The 22,858-nt window shown below is 41.3% G+C and overlaps 1 non-coding gene across 1 annotated transcript; it reads right to left on the bottom strand.

The window, feature by feature from the left end:
* Positions 1–21,841: 21,841 nt before the first annotated feature.
* LOC111545609 lies at positions 21,842–21,945 on the bottom strand. The gene has a single exon (XR_002732504.1). It is a non-coding gene; the product is annotated as a U6 spliceosomal RNA (small nuclear RNA).
* Positions 21,946–22,858: the final 913 nt, after the last annotated feature.

Below are 22,858 nucleotides of genomic sequence, written 5' to 3' on the forward strand. Positions count from 1 at the left end.
TGATGTCATTTTATGTGTATTTATTTATTTATTTGAGACACAGTCTCATTCTGTCACCCAGGCTGGAGTGCAGTGGGGCGATCTCAGCTCACTGCAACCTCCGCCTGCCGGGTTCAAGTGATTCTCATGCCTCAGCCTCCTGAGTAGCTGGGATCACAGGCGGATGCCACCATGCCTGGCTTATTTTTGTATTTTTTAAGTAGGGATGGGGTTTCACCATGTTGTCCAGTCTGGTCTCTAACTCCTGGCCTCAAGTGATCCACCTGCCTCAGCCTCCCAAAGTGCTAGGGTGTGCCCAGCCAATGATGCCATTTTAAACATATCACATGAAATTTTAATATGGTTTATTCTGCTACAATTATTTAAGGTGGATTAGCTCCTATGAGATAGAAAGTAGAGAAATTAGGTCAGTATGCTTTGGAAACTGTATTGGTTCATCTACAAAATTACCCAGCATGTAGTATTTTGTGCCACCAAGAAAGAGCAGCAGGATGCAAGCACATGAGCACAGCTGAATACCCCAAATATAAAGGAGTACAGTATTGAAACCAATGCATTTTCTCTGCATGCCCTCCTTTTTCCTTTTGAAATAATTTTCCAAATTATTGCAAAAATAGCACAAAGAGTTCACATATGCCTTTCTCCCAGCTTCTTCCAATTTTAACTTACACAATTATCAAAACCAGAAAATATCATTGGTACCATACTATTAACCAAACTACAGATTTTACATTATCACCAGTTTCCTCCCTTAAAGTGCCGTGTCTGTTTCAGGATCCAATCCAGGATCCCATGTTGGTAAATCGTGTGTCTCCTTAGTCTCCTCCAATCAGTGAGAGTTCCTCAGCCTTTTCTTGTCTTTCATGACCTAATGATTACTTTGCAGAATGTCTCAATTTGGATTCCTCTGATGATTTCTCATGATTAGATTGAGATTATGCATTTTTGGTAAGATTACCCCAGAAGTAATGTTGTGTGCATGTCAGTACATAATGATATCAATGAGACTTGTTACTGGTGATGTTAACCTTGATAATTTGGTTACTGTGGTTTCTCAATAAAGTTCTGCAGAAAATATCTTCTGTAATTGATAAATATCTTAGAGAGATAATTTGATACTGTGAAATATCCTGTTTCTCCTCCAATATTCATGACCAATGTTAGCATCCATCAGATGAATCATGCCTGTAGCAATTATGGTGCTGTTTGCCTAGTAATTTTGTATTTCCATTATTCCTTCCATGTTTTTAAATTAGAATTATGTGTAAGGAATAGATAGCCTGTTTCTCCCATTTTTTTATTTATTCAATTACTTATTTGTATCAGTGTGGACTCATGGAAATTTATTTTATTCTGAGCTAAAATCCAATACTATTAATTTGGTTGCTCCAGTTGTTCCAGCTTTGTCCATTGAGAGCTCTCCTTCACATTAGTTCCAGTGTCTTCTCAACATGCTTCCATCCTTTCAAGCACCTCCTTATTTTCTAGTGCAACAACCTACTCCAGGCTCATTTTGCATTTTGCAAAGGAAACTTGGTTCCTGTCACAGAAGAATGGTGTTTGGAACTCATGACCTAGGATCGAGGTATGCTCATAGCCATTGGAGTATCATTGCCTTTAGGCACTCTTAGCAGACAGAGCTAAGGACATTAATGTATGTATACTAACTCATGCATATACACACATCTAAATGTAAAGGTGTGTGTGTGTATGTGTATATTCGATATATTAAAAACAATTATTTTGGACTGGGCACAATGATTCATGCCTATAATCCCAGCACTTTAGGAGGCCGAGGTGGTGTTGATAGCTGATGTGATACCTCGGTTCTTGTCTTCTTGGTTTAAAAGAATTTAAACAAGAGACACATAGCAAAAGAAGTGCAGCATAGAGTAATTTATTGCAAAAGAAAAAGAATATTTTGAAAGTTAAGTGCAGAATAGATAGTACACTGAGAGAGAGGATTCGGGGTGGGCTGCTCGTAAGGATGAGACAGCAGAGACTGGCACTAGGGAGACTCCTTTATGGGAGTCTCCCATGATTATTCATAAGGAGGTGGAAAGAGGTGTTGCTAGTAAACATGTACTGGGGGGTCCTCTGGGTGCACGTGCACAGTAACTGTACATGCTTGTTCATATGTTGCATGTCTCATTAGCATCTTAAATCTTCACCCAGGGGTGTGTTTTTTACTATTATAATGAGCAAAGGGTCAGTTTGAGGATGGGTAAAATCCAAATGTGCATGTGCTCTAGAAGGGAAAGTCCCTGCTGAAGATACTTTGCTTGAGTGAGCCCAGTGCAAACGCTGAGGCTTATTGTGTTGACTGTATGCTCACCATGGTTGTTTGTCCCGAGAACATGGTCAATTCCTTGACTACCAGTCCTGCCTCAGTGTGAGGATTGCTTGAGGCCAGGAGTTCGAGACCAGCTTGGGCCACATGGCAAGACCCCATCTCTATAAAAATAATAAATACAAAATGTAAAAAAAAAAAAGATCGTAATACTGATATATCTGATTCCAATTTAACACAAGGCTCATTCTAGCCATCTCCCTTTCCCTCCTTGTAACTTATTTCTTTGAGAGACACATGGCTCATATATTAATGTTCATTTATTTATTCAATACTAGTATATACACAAAGTATTTATTGAATTGCTAATCCATAGCCCTATGAGAAACTGATTTACTAACTAGAGTACAGTAATTTTTTTTTTTGATACGGAGTCTTGCTGTCGCCTAGGCTGGAGTGCAGTGCCGCAATCTCAGCTCACTGCAAACTTCACCTCCCATGTTCAAGCAATTCTGCTCTATGTATAGTCATAGTAATAGTAATTATAAGTTGGTATTTGTCTGTTTTGTCCACATCCCCCAAAGTCTATACATTCTCATGCCCAAAAAACATTTCGGGGAACCTATTATGGAGAAAATGAGGGATGTCCCAGATAGTGTCTGTTTTATCTGTAAGCGTGCAGGGGTTTATAGATGATAAGAAACAGAAGAAAGGGGAAGAGGGTGCTGGCCTCTCCGTAACTGAAAGAAGATCATCCTTTTTGCCCTGCCTGGGAAAAAGGACACCGCTGTGGGAGACTTTGAGGATGCTCCAGAAAAGAGGGAAAGCACACACTCCCAACCTCAAACAGAAGGAGGCGAGATCACCACAAAGCCTGCACACAGTAACTTTATGCTGATAAACGTGACAAGTCAGGTGAAAGGGGATTCTTGAAAAACACAGCTTACCAAACTGATGCAAAGAAAAAAAATTGCAAATCTGAATAACTATATTAATTTTAAAAGTTGAATCGAGAATTGAAAGCCATCCCTCAAAGAAAACTGCAGACCCAGATGGTTTCCCTTGGGAATTCTCCCAAACATTTAAGGAAGAAATAATACTAATCTTACACAAACTCCTTTTTTTTTTTTTTTTTTTTTTTTTTGAGAAGGAGTCTCCCTCTGTCACCCAGGCTGGAATGCAGTGGCACGATCTTTGCTCATGGCAACCTCTGCCTCCCGGGTTCAAGGAATTCTCCTGCCTCAGTCTCCTTATAGGCATAAGCCACCGCTTCTGGCCACAAACTCCTTTAGAAAATAGTTTCCTGGCCAGGCACAGTGGTTCACACCTGCACTTTGGGAGGCTGAAGTGGGAGGATTGCTTGAGCCCAGGAGGTCAAGGCTGCAGTGAGCCATGATCACTGCAGCCTGGGCAACAGAGGGAGATCCTGTCTGAAAACAGAGAGGAGAGAGAGAGACAGAGAGAGAGACAGAGAGAGAGAGAGAAGGAAGGCAGGCAGGCAGGCAGGCAGGCAGGCAGGAAGGAAGGAGGGAAGGAAGGAAGGAAGGGGGGGAGGGAGGAAGGGAGGGGAAGGGAAGGGAAAATAGAGTGTTGAAAGGAGCAATACATAAAAAGGAAGGATAATAGATTATGACTAAGTGGGGTTTATTTTAGGGATGCAAAATTGCTTTAACACTGGAAAATCAATTGTTGCTATTCATCACACTAACAGAATAAAGGAGAAAAACCATATGATCATCTCAATAAATGCAACAAAATGCCTGTGACAAAATTCAATAATAGCCATCATGATTTAAAAATGAAGATCTCTTAGTAAACCAAGACCAGAAGGGAACTTCTTGATAAAAGTCACCTATGAAAAAACCTGAAGATAATAGCACACTTAATGGTGAAATATTGGCTACCTTTCCCTTATGGCTGTGAATAAAGGAAGAATGTTCACTTTCCCCACTGTTATTCAATATTACACTGGAGGTCTTACCAGTGTTACAAGGTAAGAAAAATAAAGTCATACATATGGGAAAGGAAGAAATAAAACCATTACCAATTTTTTCTTTTCTTTTTTTAATTTTCCAAAGGGCCAGGTAGGCATTACCTTTTACCTTTTTTTTTTTTTTTCTGAGACGGAGTCTCGCTCTGTCGTCCTGGCTGGAGTACAGTGGCGCGATCTCGGCTCACTGCAAGCTCCGCCTCCAGGGTTCACGTCATTCTCCTGCCTCAGCCTCCTGAGTAGCTGGGACTACAGGCGCCCGCCACCTCGACCGGCTAATATTTTTGTATTTTTTAGTAGAGACGGAGTTTTCACCGTGTTAGCCAGGATGGTCTCCATCTCCTGACCTTGTGATCCACCCACTTCGGCCTCCCAAAGTGCTGGGATTACCGGCGTGAGCCACCACTCCCGGCCGGCATTACCATTTTTAAAAGTATTAAAATTTACAAAATACTTAGGAACAACTTTAACAAAACACATGTAAAACCTCTACAATGAAAACTATATAACACATACTGCCAAGACTTATGCTAGCAATTTAATGACTACTATTTTTTAAAATACTTTAATAATTTAAATTATTAAATATTTAATTAAATTATTAAATTATTTAAAATATTTATTGTTATACTTATTGTTAATTACTAAATTTAATAATTAAAAGTATTGAATTTTAATTAATACATAACTTCAATTAAGGAGGTTCTTGGAGGTATTTTAATGCTTCCATGAAGCCTTCCTCAAACTGGACAAAAGCCTTACATACGTCCTGGAAAGACTCTCTTTACTACTATCAGTACTATTAACAGTTGTTAAAGCATTTTTACAACAGAAATAATTGAATACTCAATTATTATTAATAGTTGAATATTCTAAAGTGATTCAATTATTTTGAATGATTCAATTCTCCTTTTTCTCATTTACCTAGACAATACTGATGTCCCCTTACCACAGCCCCTTATATATGACATTCCAGAAAAGGCAGAGCAGCACTATTGAAAACCCAAGCATTTTTTCTGGCTGATTTTCCATTGAAGTTAGATGAGCATACACTGCCTACATTCACAGAAAAGAGAAGGACCGTGTTTATCTTCCTCACTCTGAAGGCCACTTCAGGAGCAACCGATTCAAATCTCCTGGGTATGGAGGGTCACTCCTGCCCTTGCTGGCCAATGACCAATATATGCAGGGTGTTCACCAGCTACTGTGGTGAAGAGGTACAGGCAAAAACAGACCCCTGTTATCTTCCTCTTTTCTCCTCCTTTATCCCTTTCAGAGGTCCCTATTCTTCCATTTTTGTGAGCTTAATTCTAACCAGTTTGCAGATAAAACCATTTTGCCCAGTAAACAAACAAACAAACAAAACCTTCTACTTGTATGTTTTGTGTACTACCAAGCAGTAGTTGGGCTTACACCTGTCTTTGTCAACTTGAATTAATTTGAAGATTAGCATTTTTAAATATTTGGTTCAGGTTTTTCTAGCTAAGATTAGTAAAGAAAGCATAAATAAAACTTCACTGTGGGGATTTTGAAACCGTTGGTTACTTTTACAGGCATTGGCAGAAGCAATGTTTCTCTTCCTGTTCATTGATTCCAAGTTATATATAGGGACAGAGAATTCCAAGTTACAAATAGGGACAGTTTAATGTCTTTCCCATTCAACTGAAACTCAAAAAGTAGCATATTTGCCTCCAGCAAAAACTAACGGACTCTATGATAGGCAAAATAATGTCTTTTCCCCAAAGAGATCCTCATTCAAATCTCCAAAACCTGTGAATAGGTTATGTTACAGGGCAAGGGAGAATTAAATGTGCAGGTGCAACTAAGAAATCCACTGACGACCAGGTGCAGTGGCTCATGCCGGTAATCCCAGCACTTTGGGAGGCCAAGGCGGGAGGATTGCTTGAGCTCAGGAGTTCAAGACCAACCTGGCAACACAGCAAGACCCCCCCCCCCCCACCAATATCTGTTAAAAGAAAAAAATCCACTGACTTTGAGATGGGGAGAGTAGCCTGGATAATCTAGGTGGGCCCAGAAGTAGTGTCAGAGGGGTGCATCATGGAAAAGACTCAACAGTCATCACTGGCTCCGAAGACAGTAGGGGACTGCCAGCCAAAGAATTCAGGCAGCCTCTAGATGGTAGAAAGGGGAAAGAAACGGATCCTCCTCCAGGGCCTTTAGAAGGAAGAGAGCCCTGCTGACACCTTGATTTTAGAGACTCATCATGAACATATAATCCCAGAATTATAAAATAATAAACTTGTGTTGCATGAAACCACCAAGTTCGTGATAATTTTTTACAGCAGCAATAGGAAACTAATACAGAATCTTTCTTCATTAACAGGTGCGTGCCACCACACCTAACTAATATATTTTGTTTTAATTTTTAATTGTAAGTGATATCTTCTTTTAATTAGGGAATTTCAAGTTTAAAGGAGTAAAGCACTGCCCTGCTTTCTGTTTCTATGGATTTGCCTGTCTGGACATCCCATAAATTGAATCATAGCAGAGGAAAAAAAAAGTATCCTTTTTATCTGTTAAATAACATAATTAAATAGTTTGGACACCAGGTGGCACTAGACTACCAAATTTATCAAAGGAGCACTTTTCAGTTTTGTGACATTAACATATTACTATAAAGGCAATGATGCAATTTTCTTTTAATAAGAAGAATGTTAAAAAACATCCCATTACATTTGCATCTAAGTTTTTTGACTATTGTTGGTCAGTCACTTAAATTAGTCTTGAGAAATCTTTAAGTTGGTTTCTGACAATTCTTTTTTTAATCTAGAAAGATGAACTAAAAATGAATAGGTGTCACTAGAATATGACACAAGGGTAAGAACTTTTTTGGTTCCCAGTGCCTTGAATACTGACAGTATCTCATAGCTGGCGCCCGATAAATAACTGTTGAATGAAAGAACATCTCATGTCCAATTTGCACAGATGAATTTGTTTCTGAATAATCTGGAACTTGAAGAAAATCCGTTGGTCCAATAATTTTTAATTTAGCACTATTCATACAGCACTCGTTTCTTTAAATGTGCTTGCGATGCATTCTCCTTTGTGCTAGAAATGAACAGCCATTCCTCATTACATGGAGTCTGCCCTGCCCCCCAGCCCAGGTGTTTCCAGTTCTAACCGAACAGCCCTAGGCTTCCTACTCTCCTCCCAGTGTCTGTGAGTGATCTCAGGGGAGAGTGTGGTCAGGTCAACAGTGGACCAGAAGTCACACAGCTCTCTGGATGCAGGGGCTTGCACGGTACCTACCTGTGTCCTTGGACACTTTGTGCCCCTCTGCCGCAGGGCATTAAGCCCTCTCCTATTGCCCGTTGCCTGTTGCCTGTCATGCCCTCCAACTCAAAGTGAAAAAGTGTCTGCTTCAGAGACTTCTTCCCAGTTGTAGGGATGGAAAAATAATTTTCTCTCTACCCTTAATAGGTCTTAATTTGGACTACCTATAATAAAAGAGAGATTAACATGAGAAAAACAAACAGTTTATTACCATATATATACCTCATGTATATTTGGGAGAAAACTCCGAGAAACCTGTCAACATTTAGAGTGGATCTCAAAAGAAGGATTTAAACTTCAAGCTTAAATATCATCATTCCAGGAAAAAAAGAAAGAAGAGTATAGGGAAAGGTCCGGAAAACACCATAAAACAAAGGTAAGGTTTTTTTGTGCAGATTTAAATTCAAGCCTTCTCCCTTGGTTATGAGTCTCTACTGATTTACTCTTTTTCCCTGGTGCAGAGAGACAGACACCCTTACAAATGGAGACTGCCTTTAAAGATGTAAATTTCTCTCTCTCTTTTTTTTTTTTTTTTTAATTGAGACGGAGTCTCGCTCTGTCACCCAGGCTGGAGTGCAGTGGCCGGATCTCAGCTCACTGCAAGCTCCGCCTCCCGGGTTTACACCATTCTTCTGCCTCAGCCTCCCGAGTAGCTGGGACTACAGGCACCCGCCACCTCGCCCGGCTAGTTTTTTGTATTTTTTTAGTAGAGACGGGATTTCACTGTGTTTGCCAGGATGGTCTCGATCTCCTGACCTCGTGATCCACCCGTCTCGGCCTCCCAAAGTGCTGGGATTACAGGCTTGAGCCACTGCGCCGGGTCATAAGTTTCTGTTTTAAAGGGTAACTTTTCAGAAATACTCCTGTGTCTGCAGTTTCTCAAAATAACCAGCTCAAAATAAGCAACATGCCAAGGAGGCATATTTTGGGGTGGCATATTCTGATCTCTTACAGTCATATTTGGTGTGGTATGTTCTGATCCCCAACACAGTGTACTCTGTCCCCAGACATCTTGTAAATTCTGATTCCTTCATAGTACTTTGTTCTCGCTGTGTTCACATTGTTTTACATTTAGTCGTGTACAGTGGCACCAGATTATAATTTCTGGAGATAAAAGGTAATACTTTATCCTTTTTTATATTCCCAATACCCAGCCAATACTGGGAATAAAGTAAATAGGAAGAAAAGAGAGGAGAGGAAAAAGGAAAGGGAAGGAAGGGAAGGGGGAAGGGAAGGGAAGGGGGAAGGGAAGGGGGAAGGAAAGGGGGAAGGAAAGGGGGAAGGAAAGGAAAGGAAAAAGGAAAGGAAAATGAAAAGGAAAAAGGAAAGGGAAGGAAAAGAAGAGAAGGCTGTCCCATCATCAGGCTCAGATTGCAGATGGGTAAAATAACTGCTGCTGATTTCTTAAAATTTAAATTGGGTGTGTGGCCGGTGTGATAGCTCACACCTGTAATCCCAGCACTTTGGGAGGCCGAGGCAGGCAGACCACCTGAGGTCAGGAGTTTGAGACCAGCCTGGCCAAGGTGGAGAAACCCCGTCTCTACTAAAAATACAAAAATTAGCCGGGCATGACACCTGTAATTCCAGCTTCTTGGGAGGCTGAGGCACAAGAATCGCTTGAACCCGGGAGGTGGAGGTTGCAGTGAACCAAGATTGCGCCACTGCACTCCAGCCTGGGCACCAGAGCAAGACTCCATCTCAAAAAAATAAAATATATATATATATATATATGGGTATGTGCATATATGTTTAATCCAGGAAAAGCATAAACAGAATTACATTTATCATTTCGATATAATGGAAATGCAAATGGAAACATTTGCAAACTCTTGGATGGTAAATATAATGAGACTTAAAATTAATGCTGTCTTTCCTCTTTAAAAAAGATAAGGAATTTGAATGCAAATTGTAATATTTTTCTTCAAAGGGGAATGATTTGCCACTCTTTAATTTGATAAAGTTCTTTATGCTTCAAATACATATCCAGGCTTTAAATATTAATAAACCTCAGAAAGCAGAAATAAAATCCTTAACCCTTCGTGAATTAATTATCACAATTTAAAAACTCCAGTTTTACAAAGCATATCACAAAGTGCAAAATGGATTTTCCAAATCATGTCTTCTTTGTGGTAATAACGCATATGATTAAATAAAATTTTACATGTGTTAAACTGAACATTAATACTATAATTCAAACTTCTGATTTTGTGATATTATATAATTTCACCTATAAAGTTTTGCATTATATGAAATAATTATAATTATTTTTAATCAACTTTTATTTTTTATTACAGTACTATACTTGAATAGTATGAAAGATCAAAGATTGACCAGTGCAATGGCTCAAGCCTGTAATCCCAGCACTTTCAGAGGCGAGGTGGGCAGATCACCGGAAGTCAGGAGTTCGAGACCAGCCTGGCCAACATGGCAAAACCCCATCTGTACTAAAAATACAAAAATTAGCCGGGCATGGTGGTGTGCACCTGTAATCCCAGTTACTCCAGAGGCTGAGGCAGAAGAATCGCTTGAACCCAGGAGGTGGAGGTTGCAGTGAGCCGAAATCATGCCACTGCACTCCAGCCTGGGTGACAGAGTGAGACTCTGTCTCAAAAAACACGAGGTCAGGAGATCGAGACCATCCTGACTAACACAGTGAAACCCCGTCTCTACTAAAAATACAAAAAAAATTTGCTGGGTGTGGTGGCGGGCACCTGTAGTCCCAGCTACTCGGGAGGCTGAGGCAGGAGAATGGTGTGAACCCAGGAGGCAGAGCTTGCAGTGAGCTGAGATTGTGCCACTGCACTCCAGCCTGGGCGACATAGCGAGACTCCATCTCAAAAAAAAAAACAAAAGAAAAAGGAAAAAAGAAAGATCAAAGATTACGAATCTTGATTTTTACAAAATAGCCCCTTCTCTTCACTGTCCTACTACTACCATTCACCAAGTAACTAATTTCAATTTTCATAAGTTGTTTTCACTGATTTTACTTTTTTATTTCTAAGCAATGTGTACATACTGCTGTCTCTTGGTTCATCTCAGTAGATATATCCATTGATTTCCAGTTAGGAGTAATAAGGATTTTAGCTTACTTATATCTTTTCTTTTCCTTTCACCACCTTCCCCAAAAAATAAAACCTTAAATACCTATGTATTTATTTGTATTTTATTTACTTATTTTTTGAGGCAGAGTCTCGCTCTGTCACCCAGGCTGGAGTGCAGTGGCATGATCTCGGCTCACTGCAACCTCTGCCTCCCAGGTTCAAGTGATTCTTATGCTTCAGCCTCCTAAGCAGCTGGGATTACAGACATGCGCCACCACACCCAGCTAATTTTTGTATTTTTAGTAGAGACGGGGTTTTGCCATAATGGTCAGGCTGGTCTTGAACTTCTGACCTTAAGTGATCCACCTGCCTCAGCCTCCCAAAGTGCTGGGATTACAGGGATGAGCCATTGCGCCTGGCCAAAATCTCAAATATCTGTAAAATTTATATTCAGTGTCTTTATAATTTTGTCTATGTATATGTGGTATGCAGTTTACTTTTGAGCCTAGTAGCATGATTATATATCCTTCCTATGCAACTTGGTTTTTTCTAGAGTTAATGATTGCCTCATTTTAAGACAGTTTCTTAATTTTCTTTGGACAGCTATTTCCACACCCTCAACAGCTCTGTAAAATGACTTTCAATTAAATTTTATCCATGCCAGATAATTGAAGAATTACATCACTGTCTGCCCTGCTTCAGTTCCAGACTCTTCCTAGTGCCCCCATGTTCCTATTCCAATCTGGATGGTTCCACCGTGGACCTGTTGCTTAGTTGGTGTATTGGAACTTCCATTTCCCATCACCCTGGAAATTCTTTTTTTTTTTTTTTTTTTTTGAGACGGAGTCTTGCTCTGTCGCCCGGGCTGGAGTGCAGTGGCCGGATCTCAGCTCACTGCAAGCTCCGCCTCCCGGGTTCCTGCCATTCTCCTGCCTCAGCCTCCCGAGTAGCTGGGACTACAGGCGCCCGCCACCTCGCCCGGCTAGTTTTTTTTTTGTATTTTTTAGTAGAGATGGGGTTTCACTGTGTTAGCCAGGATGGTCTCGATCTCCTGACCTCGTGATCCTCCCATCTCGGCCTCCCAAAGTGCTGGGATTACAGGCTTGAGCCACCACACCCGGCCAACCCTGGAAATTCTTTTTGCCTCTCTTGGATCCTCTGTTTCTTCAATCTCATGTATTCCAAAATCCCAATATCCTCCTCTTAATTTGTGTGTGTGTGTGTGTGTTTTTTTTAATGTGTGAGAGCGAGTGTGTGTGTGTGTGTGCGAGTGCATGTGCATATATGTGAATGCTCGGACACATCCTTAAACAGCTTTCCAAGAAAGGCGATTAGGAGTGTCAACCTTAATAATGAGATTCAGAAAATACGATTAAGAACAGAGTTTATTTGAATGCAAAACTTGAGGATGACCACCCAGAAACACCGACTCCAAACTAACAGGATCAGCCTTCCAGAGTGGAGAAGTTAAGGTTTCACTAATACATGCAGAGACACAGAAATTTTAGCAGATTACATTTTCCTTAAAAGACCAGTGCATGCATTACAGTGATTTGATTGGTTATGGATTGTTACATTCCAAGGCAGATTACTTTATACTCTGTGAGAAGGAGTAGTGATCTGAGAGGGTCTTTTCTCTAGTGATATTTAATCTTCCTAATTATTTACAGAAGAAAAAAAGGCAGAAGTTGCAGCTGCGTGTGGCATGACTCAGGCCACATAGTCACATTTCTCTCAAGGCTCAGAATAATTTAAAGTTCCAACAGCTTTAAGTTTGAATTATTTAAGTTCACATTTCCCTCTTTTCATCGATCTTTTGGAGAAACCATCATAGTTGAACTCAAATACTTTTGGTTGCTTTTAAGTTCAGGAGCTTAGTCCTGTGTTGCTAGGTAGGCTCATTCCTAGAGTGTCATATCCCATGGCAGGGGGAATTTGTCAGGCAATAAAACTGTTGGGTTGGCGGGGCGGTGGCTCATGCCTGTAATCCCAGCACTGTGGGAGGCTGAGGTGGGCAGATCACCTGAGGTCAGGAGTTCGAGACCGGCCTGGCCAACATGGCAAAATCTCGTCTCTACTAAAAATATAAAAATCAGCCGGGTGTGATGGTGTGCACCTATAATCCCAGGTACTCAGGAGGTTGAGGCAGGAGAATCGCTTGAACTGAGGAGGCAGAGGTTGCAGTGAGCCGAGATTGCGCCACTGCACTCCAGTTTGGGAGACGAAGTGAGGCTCTGTCTCAAAAACAACAACAAAAACCTGTTGGGGTGTAGGCTGAATTTATTTATTTATTTTTATTTTCATTTTTATATTTTTTTTGAGACGGAATCTTGCTCTGTCGCCCAGGCTGGAGTACAGTGGTGCGATCTCAGCTCACTGCAAGCTCCGGGTGTAGGCTGAATTTAAAGCAACATGAAGGAAGCGATTTTGTAACCTGAGTCACACAGTAGTTGCAGAAGATGCAACTACACAGTTGTATCTTCAATTAATGCAATTCTTTGAGCAACCATTATTTTCATTTTTTCAGTTGTATGTTGACTCCATTGCAAACAAATGCCACAGAAGCAATAAAGACAAAAACAGGACAAAATACAACAAATGCTTATAATTTCAAGAACGCATAACAGCTTCTGTGGGCAAAGTTCCCCAAGATCCAAACCTGCTTCTTGGCCAATCATTTAGAGTGGGTGTAGGATCTTAAAGTTTGGTTATTTAGGTTTTCATATCAGACATTAATTTAGTGATGTTATCTGACTCTTCCAGGACAGAAACAGAACACTTCGTCTTTATGATAACATGGGTTCCTCATGTGTTATCACAGAGCATACGGTGAGTATGTCTAAAGCCATATGGTTCTGTAATGCAGACTTTCTCTCTCTCTCTTTTTTTTTTTGAAACAAAGTCTCATTCTCTTGCCCAGGCTGGAGTACAGTGGCACAATCTCGGCTCACTGCAGCCTCCACATCCCAGGCTGCAACCTCCATCTCCCAGGCTCAAGCGATTCTCCTGCCTCAGCCTTCTGAGTAGCTGGGACTACAGGCATGCGCCACTACACCCAGCAAATTTTTGTATTTTTGGGAGAGACGGGGTTTCACCATGTTGGCCAGGCTGGTCTGGAACTCCTGGCCTCGAGTGACTCACCCACCTCAGTCTCCCAAAGTGCTGGGATTTGAAGTGGTGTCGTTTTCCTGGGGTAATACCGGAGGTTTGTTGTCCCATGACCATGGAAAACTAGGATGCACACACGCAAAGAGTGAAGTTAAGAGTGGAGATTCAATAGGCCAAAGAGAGAATAGCTCTCTCTTCTGCAGAGAGAGGGGTCCCAAATGGGTTTCTGCTACCACCATGAAATGCAGAAGGTTTTATAGATGGGCTTGAGGAGGCGGTGTCTGATTTACATAGGGCATGAAAGATAGGCCTGACTGTCATGTCATTTGCATAGTACACAAATAACTGGTTAGGACTAGGTGTACTGTTTGCGTAGTACCCTGAGGAAGCTGGCCGCCCCACCCTAATCTTTTACTATGCAGATGAGTTCTCTACTCAGCTGGTGCCATGTTGCCTACCTTTTTACTATACATATAGTGACAAAGAAAAGGAAAGATGAGGCCTCCATGTTGAACATACCTGGCTTCCAGGTAGCCCTTTTCTATTGGCACAGCTGGCTGGCATTCACCTATGCAAGTTTCCAGCTTGCTTATCTGTGTCTGCAGCTTGATTTTTTTAGGTTGCTCTTTGTTAGAAAAGAAATAATTCTGTGGCTGCTTTTTGTTAAAAGGGAAATTCCACCAAGGACTGTTGCCCTTACTATCTAAATAATTTCTCTCTACCTCCTGTTTCAGGGTTACAGGCATGAGCCACTGCACCTGAACAATGCAGCCTTTCTCATAAGAAACTTTATTGTTTAGTAACATGATAATCATGCAACTGTCATTTAATGTCTTCTTTGTGTAATTGGTTAGGGCCTTTACATGCCAAAGGACCTCTTCTATATCCCATTGTGGCGGAAAGATGGAAGATAATTGATCATACCAATGAAATACAGAACAAACCCAATAAGATTATAAATGAAGAAGATTTGCAGGCTTTGTAATTTACAAGATTGTAAATTATTCAATCTTGTGCCCAGGCATAATGCAAAGAAAACTGCTCTAACCATCCTGGGCATAACCATGGCCATAGCTTGATGCCACATAGCCAAGATGTCCAATTTGGAGCTAGCCAGTGTTGGAAATAATTGCTCAGTGCCGCAAAGAAGAATCAGCCCTCCGGCAAAAAGTTTTCTCGGCAGGGCAATTTACCTTTGCAGAAGTGTGTCACTTGTACCTGGCGTGGTCACAAGAGCACACCGAGTGGGGTAGGGCAGGGTTTTTATCTCTAAGACAGCGGCTCCTGTAGGTGTGTCCTTTCCCCATTGGCTGGAGTTGTACCGCACAATCTAAGCTGACCTGATTGGCTACTGTTTAAAATTGAATAGGGCTAATTAGGCGGGAAGGGAGAGGCTGTTCATTACAGTAAAGGCAGAAGGATAGTTTTGGCGGGAATAACAATTGCAGAGTGGGTAATTGAGGGGATAGATGTGAATTACAGATTAGGGCTGGCAGGAAGGTGATTTACCATAACTAGGGGTAAGGAAAGGTACAAAGAATGAGGAAATTCGGCTTGAAAATAGAGAACAAGGAATAAGGAAGCTGAACGAGCTGACTCTTTGAAGAGGAACTTACTGTACCTCACATCAGTGAATACCTGTGCCCCTTCAGTGGCACATCAATCAATACTGTGTAATACAATGATGTGGATGCACTGTTCCTTGGGTATCCATCCCGTATCTCTTGTGCTACTGGGCTGTGTATCCTTGGTGTAATTCTTTCATTCTCAACATTTAGGGGCAAGCTTACTGACCTGACCAAATAGGGAGTAAGCCAGATAAAACCATCCCAAATTTGTGTTATACTATCTTGAAATAGAGTTGTCTTATCTCTCATTTGGGGCAGTACCAGCAATAAAGCTAATGAACTGGTCTCTTTTTCTGAAAAGCCTTCCTATGTCCCTATGTCCTTTGCTCCTTTGCTTTTAAAGTTTTGTTTTGTTTTGTTTTAAGATAGAGTCTGGCTCTGTCACCCGGGCTGGAGTGCAGTGGTGCAATCTCCTCTCACTACAGTCTCCACCTCCTGGGTTCAAGCAATTCTCCCACCTCAGCCCCTGGAGTAGCTGGGATTATGGGCATGCCCCACCCTACCTGGCTAATTTTTTTTTCTTTTTATATTTTTAGTGGAGATGGGGTTTCACCATGTTGACCTTAAGTGATGTGTCTGTCTTGGCCTCCTATAAAATATTATTAAAAAGGCTCAGACACAGTGGCTCACACCTGTAATCCCAGCACTTTGGGAAGCCAAGGCAGGCGGATCACTTGAGGTCAGGAGTTTGAGACCAGCCTGGCCAACATGGTGAAACCCTGTCTCCACTAAAAATACAAAAATTAGCCGAGTGTGCTGGTGGCCACCTGTAATCCCAGGTACTCAGGAGGCTGAGGCAGGAGAATTGCATGAGCCCAGGAGATGGAGGTTTCAGTGAGCCAAGATCGTGCCACTACACTCCAGCCTGGGTGACAGAGTGAGATTACTTCTCAAAAAAAAAAAAAAATTATTGGCTGGGCACAGTGGCTCACACTTGTAATCCCAGCACTTTGGGAGGCTGAGGTGGGTGGATCACCTGAGGTCAGGAGTTTGAGACCAGCCTGGCCAACCTGGTGAAACCCTGTCTCTACTAAAAATATAAAAATTAGCTGGTTGTGGTGGAGTACGCCTGTAATCTCAGCTACTACTCAGGAGGCCGAGGCACAAGAATCGCTTGAACCCAGGAGGCAGAGGTTGCAGTGAGCCAAGATCGCGCCATTGCACTCCAGCCTAAGCGACAAGAATGAAATTCTGTCTCAAAAAAAAAAATTATTAAAAGGCCAGTGATACTTATTATTTCTAGTCATGTTAGTGTTAAGCACCAATGAGTATTCTTGAGAAATACAGATATATTTCTTTCTTTCTTTTTCTTGCTCTGTTGCCCAGGCTGGAGTGCAGTGGCATGATCTTGGCTAGCTGCAACCTCTAGTTCCCGGATTCTAGCGATTCTCCTGTCTCAGCCACCTGGGTAGTGGGGATTACAGACACCTGCCACCACACCCAACTAATTTTTGTGGATATATTTCTGACATTCTATCCAATCTTGTTCTTGGAAAGGAGATGCCCACCATGTTAAGCCAGAACCACCGGAAAAGGGCATAAGACCACACACCCAATAAGTGTTTTCTGTAATCCATTTGCATTGTCCTGAGCCTATTCCAAAAGAGGTTTGCTTCATGGACAATAGCTGGTGACAGTGGCAGCAAAACATAAGAACTAGGAATGAAAAGAAATAAATTTGACAGGTCGGGCATGGTGGCTTACACCTGTAATCCCAGCACTTTGGGAGGCCAAGGCAGGCAGATTACGAGGTCAGGAGTTCAAGGCCAGCTTGGCCAACATGGTGAAACCCTGTCTCTAATAATAATACAAAAATTAGCCAGGCGTGGTGGTGAGCGCCTGTAGTCCCAGGTACTCAGGAGACTGAGGCGGGAGAATTGCTTGAACCCGGGAGGCGGAGGTTACAGTGAACCAAGATCGTGACACTGTACTCCAGCCTGGACGACAGAGTAAGACTCCATCTCAAAAAAAAAAAAAAAAGAAAGAAAGTTGGTGAGAACTTGCAAGTGAACACCTTCTCCATCTATTAGTTATTATTAACATTAGGCCGGGCGCGGTGGCTCAAGCCTGTAATCCCAGCACTTTGGGAGGTCGAGACGGGCGGATCACGAGGTCAGGAGATCGAGACCATCCTGGCTAACACGGTGAAACCCCGTCTCTACTAAAAATACAAAAAAAACTAGCCGGGCGAGGTGGCGGGCGCCTGTAGTCCCAGCTACTCCGGAGGCTGAGGCAGGAGAATGGCGTGGACCCGGGAGGCGGAGCTCGCAGTGAGCTGAGATCCGGCCACTGCACTCCAGCCCGGGCAACAGAGCAAGACTCCGCCTCAAAAAAAAAAAAAAAAATTAAACATTTTCTGGCAGTAAATGAGTTTAATAAAGTAAAAGTAAATATTCACTTAGAGATGCAGGCCTGGTCCAGTGTCTCGGGAAAGCTGACTACCTCAGATGTCATCTTTTTCTTGTTCTTGTTGGTTCTGGAGAATTTCTATTTTAGCTCACTGGTTTGAGATGAAGTCCAAATTGGCAAAATGGCTTTCTTTACATGGTGATGTATATCCAGGAATCATTGGTTGACACAACGAGTTTTTGGGGCACCTGATAAGATTCCTTCCACTTTGATTGGTGAGAGTCCTTTAAAAGATAGCGTTTCCAATCAACAGAATCTCCTGGTTGAAGTCCATGGTCCTTGAGTTTTTTGTCTCCTGGGAGCTCGGTGTGGAAAGAGTCTTTCACTAACTTACAGTTTTTAGTTAGCTGCTTTATAAGGCTACTGCAATGATAGAACACAACCCCTTTTAATATCATAGATTCACAATTTCCTGCAGACAATTTAATAGGAATGCCTATAATAATTTCAAATGGAGACAACTGACATTTACCAAAAGGGGTCAATCTTAGGTTAAGCAAAGCCGATGGAAGAGCTTTTGGCCAAAGGAATTTCTTTTCTTTTCTTTTCTTTTTTCTTTTTTTAGATGGGGTTTTACTCTTGTTGCCCAGGCTGGAATACAATGGCACGAACTCAGTTCACCCCAAATCCCTGCCTCCCGGGTTCAAGCAATTCTGCCTCAGCCTCCCAAGTAACAGGGATTACAGGCATGTGCCATCATGCCCAACTAATTTTGTATTTTTAGTAGAGATGGGGTTTCTCCATGTTGGTCAGGCTGGTCTCGAACTCCCAACCTCAGATGATCCACCCGCCTCAACCTCCCAAAGGGCTGGGATTACAGGCACGAGCCATTGTGACTGGCCTTGGCCAAAGGAATTTTTAAAACCTCGGTTAATTTTGCCAGTTGAGTTTTGGTGATTCCGTTTGTGCATTTCCCTGTCCCAGGTGACTGGGGGTGATAGGCACAACGGAAACACTGGAGAATGAGTAAGATTTTACATACTGACTGGATTATTTGTCCAGTAAAATGAGCACATCTGTCCTCTGTCACTGTGAAGTTCTAGAGGGACTACCCACGTTGCAATAATTTTTTTCTAAAAGAATTTTACTTATCACTAAGGCTGTTGCTCTTCTGCATAGAAATACTTCCACCCTATGACAAAACATACAAACTGTTACTAGAACCTACTTATATTCTTGCAATGGTGGTACCTGAATAAAATCTAGTTGCCACACCTCAATTAGGCTTTCTGGTAAAGGAAAATGACCTGGAGAACTATGTAAAGACTTCCCTGGATTATGTTTTGGACAGATGTGGCAGCAATTATGTATCTTATAAGCAACAGTTAGAGATTTCTAATAATCTTATTTTTCCCAAGCAATCATCTTATCAGGGCTCCAATGAGTTAAATCATGCACATGAGTTGAGAAAGATAACTGTAATTTGGTTGAAAGCGTGAGTAGACCATTTGGTCCATATCATAGCCCAGTCTCAGAGAAGTACATTCCCCCTTTACTTTCCCAATTTTCTTGTTCTGTTTTTGGAGCTTTGGATTGAGCTAATTTTATATCAAAATCAAGTGCTTTCTTAAAAGCTAAAATGGGTTTTCTTGTTCAGATGCGCTTAGTACAGCCCTTTTTGCTGTACTATCTGCTAATTGATTTCCTTTGCTTTCTGAAGTATTTGAATGGCTTGGAATCTTGATAAAGGGTAATGATTTGGGCAATAATATAGCTTCCAATAATTCTGAAATAAAGGGTCTATTTTTTGCAGACTGACCAGAAGAGGTTAAAAATCATCTTTATTTCCATAGCATTCCAAAGTAATGAGCTACTCTAAAAGCCTATCAGCTCTCTGTATATATATTAGCAGTTGTTCCTTTTGCCAGTTGACAGGCTCTAATTAATGCTATTAACTTTGCTTTTTGAGCTGAGGTCTCTCCTGGAAGATAAGCATTTTCTATTTCCTCAGTCAAGCATACTATAGCATCACCTGCATGGTAAATTTCAGATCTACCCTTTAAGTAAGATCCATCTGCAAACCAATTAACATCAGCATTAGTAAGGAGGGTTTCTTGCAGGTCCATCCTAGGAGAGGAGGTGGTTGGTTAAGATTATGCAATCATGTGGTGTTTCATCTGAAGGCAGGGGCAGTTGAATTTAGAAAAATTTAGACTTTTACATCTGGAGATTGATTGGGGAGCAGAAAGAAGAACTTTTTATAAGAAGCTAGTCTACTAACTGAACAGTGTTAAATGTGGTGCAAGTTGAGAAGTGCTTCCACAGAATGTGAAATGAAGACAGTGAGGGGAGATCCTATCACTCTTTGTTTGGTCGCTGTAGGGACAGTAGCAGTTATTGCTGTCATGCATGGTTGCAGTTCTTTAGCTGTGGGGTCCAGTTGTTGACTATAGTATCCTACAAGTCTATTTTGATCTCCATGTTTTTGAGTCAGAATGCCTAAGGCAGTGCATGAACAAACAATGAAAATGAAATGTTATAATTCAGATACCCTAACACTGGGGCATCTATAAGACTCTTAAATTTCTTCCAGTGTTAGCCAGGGGTTGTGGCTCACCCCTGTAATCCCAACACTTTGGGAGGCTGAGAAGGGCAGATCACCCAAGCTCAGGAATTTGAGACCAGCCTGGCCAACATGACAAAACACCATCTCTACTAAAAATACAAAGTTAGCCAGGTGTGGTGGTGTGCACTTATAATCCCAACTACTCAGGGGGCTGAAGCAGGAGAATCACTTGAATCCAGGAGGTAGAGGCTGCAGTGAGCTGAGATCGTACCACTGCCCTCCAGCCTGGGCAACAGCAAGACTCTGTCTCAAAAACAAAAAAACAAAAATTTCTAATGTTAACTGATTTTCCTCTGTTCATTCCAGGTGGTCTAGTTCACCTTATTTAAAAAGAGTATATAAAGGTTGAGTGTTTTAAGGAGAAGTTTGGAATTCAGTTTCTTCAGTATCTGGTGAACCCCCAAAATTCTCTCAGTTGTTTCTTAGTTTTGGGGTAAGGAAGGCCAATATTCCTTAATTCTTTTTTTTTTTTTTTTTGAGACCGAGTCTCACTCTGTCGCCCAGGCTGGAGTGCAGCGGCATGATCTTGGCTCACTGCAACTTCTGCCCCCTAGGTTCAAGCCTCAGCCTCCTGAGTAGCTGGGATTACAGGGGCATGCCACCGCACCTGGAAAAGTTTTGTAGTTTTAGTAGAGATGGGGTTTCACCATCTTGGCCAGGCTGAATCTTGAACTGCTGACCTTGTGATCTGCCCACCTCGACCTCCCAAAGTGCTGGGATTACAGGTGTGAGCCACTGCACCCGGCCCAATATTCCTTTTATTCCTATCTGAATTGATAAAGAGGCTTTTCTTTGATACTAGATAACCTAAATATCTTACTTGTTTTTGACAGAATTGAAGTTTTTTCTTTGAGGCTTTGTGTTCCTTTGAAACTAATCATTGTAATAAATAAATTCCATCCGCCATGGAGGCTTGTTTATCTCCTGAGCAGAGAAGTAAATTGTGTCCATCAAGGTATATTTCTTAAGGAAGTCAACATCTGAAAGGTCTGCTCTTAATATTTGTGAAAAATAAGTTGGACTCTCAGTATATCCCTGAGGCATAACTGTCCATGTGTATTGCCTATCTTCCCAAGTGAAGGTAAAGAGAAATTGATTATCTTTATCCACAGGAATGCTGAAGAATGAGCTACATAGGTCTCTTACAGTAAGGAACACACCTTCAGTTGAGATGGCAGTCAGCACGTATGCAGGTTTGGTAACCATTGGATGTTGAAGAATGACTATGTTATTAATTGCTCTCAGATTCTGTGCAAATCTCCACTCTCTACTGTTTGGAGTATGGGCTTGTATATAAAAAGTCAAGCCCCTTTTCTTTCAATCCAAAATTATAGACCTTATCCCTTCCTATGCCTCTGATCTTAGAGAATATTGTTTAAGGTTTGGAAAAGGTTTTGATGGATTTATTTGAATTTTAATTGTGGCAGCTAAGACAATTTTTCCAATATTGGTGGAGAATTTTGGCCACAATTGATCAAGTACTATTTTTAATCTTTAAAAAAATTTTTATTAATGTAAAATATGGAACATTTCATGAATTTGTGTATCATATTCATACAGGGGGCATGATAATCTCTGTATCACCCCAATTTTATTGTATGTGCTGCTGAAGGAGGCACTCAAGTACTATTTTTAACAGCTCTTGTTAAATAATTCTTCATTATTTAACAATCTAGTTTCCTTCATGACAATATTAATTGCTATTTGTGATTTAAAAGCATCAGAATTTGAGAAAATTTTGGACCTAATTATTCTATTTTATCTTCTAATCCTAAGTACATCTCCCACCCCCGCCTTTTTTTTTTTCTTTTTTTTTTTGAGACGGAATCTTGCTCTGTCACCATGCGGGAGTGTGGTGTCACAATCTCAGCTCACTGAAACCTCCACTTCCCAGGTTCAAGTGGTTCTTCTGCCTCAGCCTCCCGAGTAGCTGGGATTACAGGCACATGCCACCACGCATGGCTAAATTTTTGTATGTTTAGTAGAGACAGGGTTTCACCATGTTGGCCAGGATTGTCTCGATCTCCTGACCTCACGATCCACCCGCCTCAGCCTCCCAAAGTGCTGGGATTACAGGCATGAGTCACCGCACCCGACCTTCCCTCTTTTGAAAGAAAGATACGTATTATATAACTCTAGGAAGTCTCTCCCTATCAAATGGTTGGAGGCCGAGGGGGCAAAGAGGAAGACATGTTGGGTTCCCTCTAGGGGACCTAACTGAAAAACTATAGGCTGAGATTGATGTAGTGATATAGGAGTATTTGTTTCACCCATGATTTGTATTGGTTTTTCACTCTGAGGAATGGAACCTCATAAAAAGGTGAGATTTATCACTGATAATGTACCTCCAGTGTCATTAAGAGTTTGTGTTTTGTATCCATTTAAATTAATTCTAACCTTCCCTAAGGTATTTATAAGGAGGTAAGAAAAGGTCCATTTGGTTTCCTCAGAGCATCCTTATTCTTTTTCTTTGACCTGCTGCTGTCCTTTCCTTTTTTTTTTTTTTTTTTTTTTTTTTTTTTTTTTTTTTTT

Source organism: Piliocolobus tephrosceles, chromosome 4 (genome assembly GCF_002776525.5).
Source record: "Piliocolobus tephrosceles isolate RC106 chromosome 4, ASM277652v3, whole genome shotgun sequence".
NCBI classification, from domain to species: domain Eukaryota; kingdom Metazoa; phylum Chordata; class Mammalia; order Primates; family Cercopithecidae; genus Piliocolobus; species Piliocolobus tephrosceles.